Source organism: Tupaia chinensis, unplaced genomic scaffold (assembly GCF_000334495.1).
Source record: "Tupaia chinensis unplaced genomic scaffold, TupChi_1.0 Scaffold000271_1, whole genome shotgun sequence".
Classification (NCBI taxonomy): Eukaryota; Metazoa; Chordata; class Mammalia; order Scandentia; family Tupaiidae; genus Tupaia; species Tupaia belangeri.
The window spans coordinates 3,370,674-3,377,567 of NW_006159752.1; the positions used below are offsets into that span (position 1 = coordinate 3,370,674).

The 6,894-nt window shown below is 39.4% G+C and overlaps 1 protein-coding gene across 1 annotated transcript in view; it reads right to left on the reverse strand.

Annotated features, from left to right (window-relative positions):
* LOC102495847 (disintegrin and metalloproteinase domain-containing protein 25-like) overlaps nt 1–6,494 on the reverse strand; it is a 9,501-nt gene extending 3,007 nt beyond the window's left edge. The window contains exon 1 of the mRNA XM_006149700.1: nt 6,359–6,494. The gene's annotated coding sequence lies outside the window, so the exon portion shown is untranslated. The remainder of the gene's footprint in view (nt 1–6,358) is intronic.
* Nucleotides 6,495–6,894: the final 400 nt, after the last annotated feature.

The window sequence follows — 6,894 nt, forward strand, 5'->3', positions numbered from 1 at the left end:
ACGTGAGCGTGCATGCCCAAGATCCCAAGAGGAGAATGGAGGAGAAGGGATTGCGGCGTGACCATCCCCCCTGGTGGGTGATTTCTCGCTTTCTGTCTCTATGTCTCTCTCTGTCTGGCGAGCGCACACGCCCTATAGTGAAAACCTCTCAAAAAAAATAAATAAATAAACCTGGAAAACTAAAGGAAGACACACATACAGAAATAAGAGAACAAAACCTAACCAAGAGCATGGCCAACTTAAAGCTAGGGCCAAGAAATATCAATAACAACGTTGAACACTAACTTCTAGGCTTTAAACAGAATGATCGGCCCACAGTAATGCTGCATGGTCAACAGAAGAGAGATTAATTACACAAGACTGAACTGGTGAAATAGAATTTTATGATTTTTGAGTAAAACATTACTGATTTTTTTCTTTAACTATGCTTTGTTTTTCCCAACTTAAGAATTTTGTTTTCTTTTGAGCCATTGATAGGTTCAGCAATATGTTAAAATGTTTTTTCTTCTTGTTTGTTTCTCTAATGGAAACATGAACTTTTCTCGCTTCCTAACCCCTCTGAAATTGGAAAATATTTGGGAGTATCTTTATTTGCATGAGTTCAGTAATACCTGTTGCCTTGAATCAGAAATTGGAAATACTGATTATTAGACAGGGTTTTGACTGGAATGTCAGTCTGAAGATTAAAGCAGAAAACTATGGAACTAAGGTAAATGTCAAGTAAGCCAACAGAAACTCCTGGAAAGTTGGCCTGGCACCATAAGCAGTTCTGCCTGGCAGAGAAGATTAGGGAAGCTAAATAAAAGAATTTGTGTATATGTATGTGCACATGTGTGTATAACTATTTTATCAACCTCCTTAGTACCTCTGAAACAACTCTTTACTGGCTCTATCTTCCTCTAATCATGGCAAACTGAAAACTGGCAACTCATCCATGTTCTTAAATGATATTGGTTTTAGGGCTCCTGTGGAGGCACGGTGTTGGTGCACTCTGCAGTACCCTAGCTGCAGGGGACACTGGGGCTCACTGCCTGGTCAGGCCGTACACTCCATGGCTGTGCCTGTTGCCCGTGATCTTGGCGGCTGGAAAGGCTGGGGAAGGATCACAGCAGGCTTCCTGGAGGTCCTCGTTGGTCCGTCTGTTCCTCTCACCCTTTCTGTCCCCCGTTCCACCTCATGAATGTAAAATAAGTGGGTTAATAAACTGAAAAGGTGTTGCTATCTATTGTAATGGACACCTTCTTTCAGTAAAAAAAAAAAAAAAAAACAGGATCAGCCAGTGGGTTACTGGTTGAGGCATCTGGATCCCACCTCATCGAATGCATGGAATAACAATGCCAGAAATGCCAGGCACATATACTTGTGTGTTCCAAATCCCAAGTGGAGGGTGAGATAGAGAAGGGATTGCAGCATATCATTCCCTAAGGGGGTCTTTTCTAACGTTCCCTCTCTCTATTTCTCCAGTGAACACCCACCCTTGGAAAAATTGAAAAACAAAACAAAACAGAATGAAAATCATAAAGATTGGTGCAATTGTTGTGTGGAGTACCTTGCTGCCACTTAATTCTACTAAAATGTCTCTGTTCACAATGTGGAGGCCAGCAGGGAGGAGGAGTCTCATACCCTGAATCTACAAACGCCACACAGACCAGAAGCTTAGTTGTAATTGTTCTTGATAATCAAAGCCACTTCCAGACCACTACCAGGTCTCTCCTGATACCATTTCATTTACATTTCCTCCTTCTTCTTACATCAGCTTCCCTAATCAGTCCTGCATAAACCACATAGAGGCTAACACATTTACTGTTCACCTGCCTGCCACTAATCATTCCATATCCTCAGTGTGTTGAGCAAGCATATGTCAGCTCATACACACCTGGTTGTTCTTTCTCACTGTTCTAGCTTAGGGACAATGATTTTTAGCCTTGGAGCTATGGTTGTTAGTCTTCATCATATCAACACCTTCCTTCAGCCTCTCACATGGTTAATACTTAACCACAGACTTTATTTCCTTTTTCTAATCTCCTTTGAAAAATTTATTTTTTAACTTGATAAGAGAGAGAGAGACTAAGACAGACAGTCCACAAGATTTTGAAATGCCTAATTCTGTCTCCCTGTCCTCCACCTAATCGGCATCTAGGATACACACTCCAGCATGTTTTGGTCATCTCAGAATCTGAACCTATAGATGGTTCAGATTCCTATAGATTGTTCAGATTCCAGCACTGCAGATCAATATGCTACCACCTGTGACACAGAACGGGACCACAACTTTCCTCTTAACTGCCAAACGGCCAGCAGATGGCATAGTGGCTATGTCACTGCAAGTCCACAGGGCTGACTGCGGTTCTAATACCCGATCCAGTGACTTGAAATTCACACTAGAATTGTGTTCATATCAATATTTCCAGAAGAACAGAGGAGTAGCAACTACAGGATGGCCATGCCCCCCTGGGTGTAGATTTATCACTTTTTCTCCATTTCTGTCTCTCTCTGGGGAGCACACATTCCCAAAGGCAAAAACCCATAGAAGAAAAACAAAAAGGAAGAGAAGAAACTTACTCTTAGAATTGAAAGAGGTCTCAAGCTGGCAACTGGCATAGAGGCTAAGGCCATGGATCCCTCATGGATGACTCCATGGTTCAAATCCCAGACTAGTGCCTTGACAACCATGCTGGGTATGCACATGCTTGCCCAAAATCCTAAAAGGAAATTGGAGGAGAAAGGATTGTGGCATGGTCATTCCCCTGGGAGTGATTTTTCCTTTTTTCTCTCTCTCTGTCCCTATCACTGGTGGCCTCATGCACCCTATCTCAAAAAATAGATAAATTAAATAAAAATGAAAAAGAATTCATAGAGGATTCAATTTTTCTTTCCACCATTTTTTACTCCCCATGCTCCCGTCACTGCACCTTCCATCCCCATAACCCAACTCTTCAGTCTCCATAAATTCAACCTCTATTCATTCAAACGCTCAACCCGATCAAGATGAGCCCTCTGCTTGTGTGAGCCACTCGTGCAATTCCTTGCCAACACATTAAAGAAAATCTGAGTGGATATTTACGGGAAGATGAAAAGAGAAGACACAGAAAATCAGGGCGGGATACCTCAGCCCTGGGATGAAGTCAGGACATTATTAAATGTGGTGACTGTGGCAAACGCTCCTATCCTCTTCCCTAATTGTGCTTTCTTGTCCACATTGTCTCACGTCTGTCTGATTTTCTGAGTTTCCTCATCAACACAGGGAACCCTCAGCTGAAAGTCGTCCTTGTACAACTTGGTATTATGTTCTTATTCCGCTAATGAGGAGTTAAGTTATCAAACCGAGCATCCCTGATGAATGCTTGTTTAGTAGAGAATGAGCTATTTTCCTCGGTCTTTGCTTTGTCATAGCAGACCTTTGTTAGGAGACTTGATTTAGGCCAAATGCTACCCTTATAAGTAAAGGTGACAGAAATGGGAGGCTTACTCCAAAAATGACTAGAGAGGGCAGAGAAGACAAAAGCTTAGACAAACCCCTCCATATGTGAGTCAAATCTTGAGATGCTGATTTGATCTCCATATCACTCTTGGTATTTATTTAGCAAGTGTTATGGAGTGTACATTTCAGTTGTTATGAAATAGAGTTATTTATTAATGATGTAGCATTATTGAAAATGAACTTAAGCAACATAATTTTTTTTTTTTTTAGCAACATAAATGTTTCAGAAACTGTGCTTAACATCTCAACTTGCAGGAGAGATGGGACTCAAACAGAAAAGAATATTTGAAATAGACTTTACACTTGCCCCATTATTTTACACAATGATTCCAGAAAACACATATCCTAAGACAACTGAAAAATGAGTAAACTGAAGAAGAGTAAGGAAAAAGGAGCTGACAAGTTCCAGGAGGTGAGGAAATTCTTGCAAGATCTAAAAGAGGAATTACACACTTTAAAAAGAATCAAAGGGACCTGTTTGAGATGAAGGCTATAATACAGGAAGTCAAAATCTCCCTTGAAAGTATTAAAATCAGACTAGATCATACAGAAAATAGAATCTCAGACATAGAAGAGAAAATTGCTGGCCTAGAGAAATCCACCACAAGACAGAAAATGGCCCCCCAGAATGAGAATAATATAAAGGAAATACTAGACACCATCAAACGTCCAAATATCCGGATAATTGGTATCCCAGAAGGCAAAGAGTCTCATAAGGGCATTGGTAATCTATTCCATAAAATCCTATAAGAAAACCTTCCAAACCTACAGAGGCACTCAAAGATGTAGTCTGAAGAAATACAAAGGACCCCAAATAGGATCAACCCAAGATGATCTTCTCCAAGACACATTATAGCCACATTGATCTAAACCGCAGACAAAGACAAGATACTAAGATTGGCAAGAGAAAAACATTAAGTTACTTACAAAGGATATCCTATCAGGCTAACAGTAGACCTCTCATCAGAAACAATGTGAACGAGGAAAGAATGGGAAAATTTATTCAAAGTGTTAAGGGAAAAGCAATTTCAACTAAGAATACTATACCCAGCAAGATTATCCTTCATGTGAAAAGAAAAGACAAGAACATTCTCAAATAAACAAAACCTGAAAGAATTTACCAGCACCAGACCAGATCTCCAAGAAGTTCCCAAAGGAGTGCTATATCAGGAAAATTAAATACAGATGCACAGAAATAAGAGTTCAAAAACCATGAAAATGGCCAATGTAATCATAGGGACAAGCCTGGAGTTGAATGTTATATCCAAGAACTTAATCAGGAAAATAAAACCACAACAGGAGATAAAGTACATGAGACTGAATTGGTGAAATAGAATTTTGTGACTTGACTAAAACATTGCTGAATTGCTTCTAGGCTTTGTTGTCCGATTTTAAGGACTTGTGTCCTGTCTTGAGATGTCTATAGGTTCATGTACCTACCATTTGAACAGAATCCCAACCTGTTTCCTGGCTTTAAGTTTTAAGCAAAGTTCCTTAGTATTTCTTTGATTTAAGTTAAAACTACTTTTATTGAAATTACCAGCTGAACTTGCTATTGAAAGTAGTTAGATTATTTAAGAAACTGTGTGACCAATACAATGTGGGGGGAAAAGGACTGGAAGACAGCTGTAGACACCAGAGATAGTGTGAGAAGAGGGTCGGAAAGGACAGAGGGTCAGAAATAGGGGTAAAAAAATTATACATATAATCACATTTTGTATTTTGGCACAATGCTTAGGGAATGAATGTAAATTAAGTTTTAAAAAAAGTTTCATGAAAAAAAAAGACCTAAAACTGTTTTTCTTGAAACTAAAAAGAAAAAAAAAACATTAAAAATACCTATTTGATAACTTCAGTAAGATATAAACCCAGCTAGGTGCTACTTTGTAGTATGTCCATTCTACTCACTAAGGCCTAAAGTCAGACTTGTGTTCTTGTATATATCAACTGTGCTTGCTATTCAAAATATTTAGATTAATTAAGATCTTTTGTGAATCAATAAAATGTGTGTGTGTGGGGGGAGAAAGGAATAGAAAGCAACCATAGATACCAGAGATAGTGTGGGAGGAGGGTGGGAGATGGCAGATGGTAAGAGATAGGGAATCAAGGATGGGAAAAAAGCAAAATATACAGGAAACAAGAAATCTAAAATGATTTGTTGATGATAACACGTATGTTGATGTGCTTGATTGAGCCAGTGTATTCTGGTTGTAAAATCTCATTTTGTATGGTGTAATGATGTACAGTGAATGAATGTAAATAAATAAATTTAAATTTAAAAAAGGAAAAGAAATGAGTAACCTGGCATAGTGCCACAAGAGTGCAGGGACTTCGTAGTAGACTGTCATGCATGACATTATGAGTTCCTTCTACCAGCGTTTCACCAGCTTATCGATCTCTGTACCTTACTCAGCACCTGCCCTCTCATTTTCACTTAGACACAAACTCTGAGTGTAAACCCATTACAGACCACTCAGTGGATCTGATCCTGACAGAGGAAGTATGGTGGGGCACAGACTCTCATCAAAAGGCCTGTCTTAGGAAGCACATCCCACCTTGATGGCCAGGTTTGAATCTCAGTCTTGGTACCTTGAAAACCAAACCAGGCACCAGTAGGTGTGTGCCCCAAATCACGTAAGCATGGCCCATTGGGTAGGTGCTTTCTCTCTCTCTTCTCTCCTCTCTCTTTCTTTTTCTCTCTGCATCTCGTGAGAACCTGTATCCTCTGGAAATACAACTTAATATATAAATGAAAAATTTTAAAAGCTCTCAACACTAGGCAAAGAATCTTTGTGTGTGTGTGTGTGTATTGTATATTCCTACATGCAAAACAAAGATGTCTCCTCTCCTTTAATGGTAAGCTCTTGAAAGACTTACGGAAAGATTAATTGGTGGTCCCCATGGTCTTTTCCAGTTACAGCCTTATTCACTGATTGTATCGCCCTCCTCTATGAAAAAAAGATTTCTAATTGACACCTCGTATGACAAAAAGAAATGTAAATCCTCTCCTTCATTTCTCTCTCATTTTATAAAGTTCTAGTTTTGGCTCCTAGCAACAAGATTCTCTAGTTCTATAGAACGTGACAGCTGCTTAAGATTCCTTCCTCCTGTGGCTCCACCATCCTCACCAACCTTTATGTCTAATGAATCTTAAAGACGAGGAAATCTGGTCTCCTGTTCCCTTTTCGTCCGCCCCCTACATTTAATACAATATTTTATCCTGATTATTTCCTCAACATTTGGCCATATGATAGAAAACCTGAAGTATTTCAAGTTCTAGAAAAGGCTCAAGTCCATGTAAGAGATTTTCTAAGGAATCTAGACATCAGTAATCATCTACATATTCCTTCCTAAGGTCAATGAAAAACTAAGAGAAGCTTTGTTCTATCTATCATGGAGAACAGTTGTCAGTA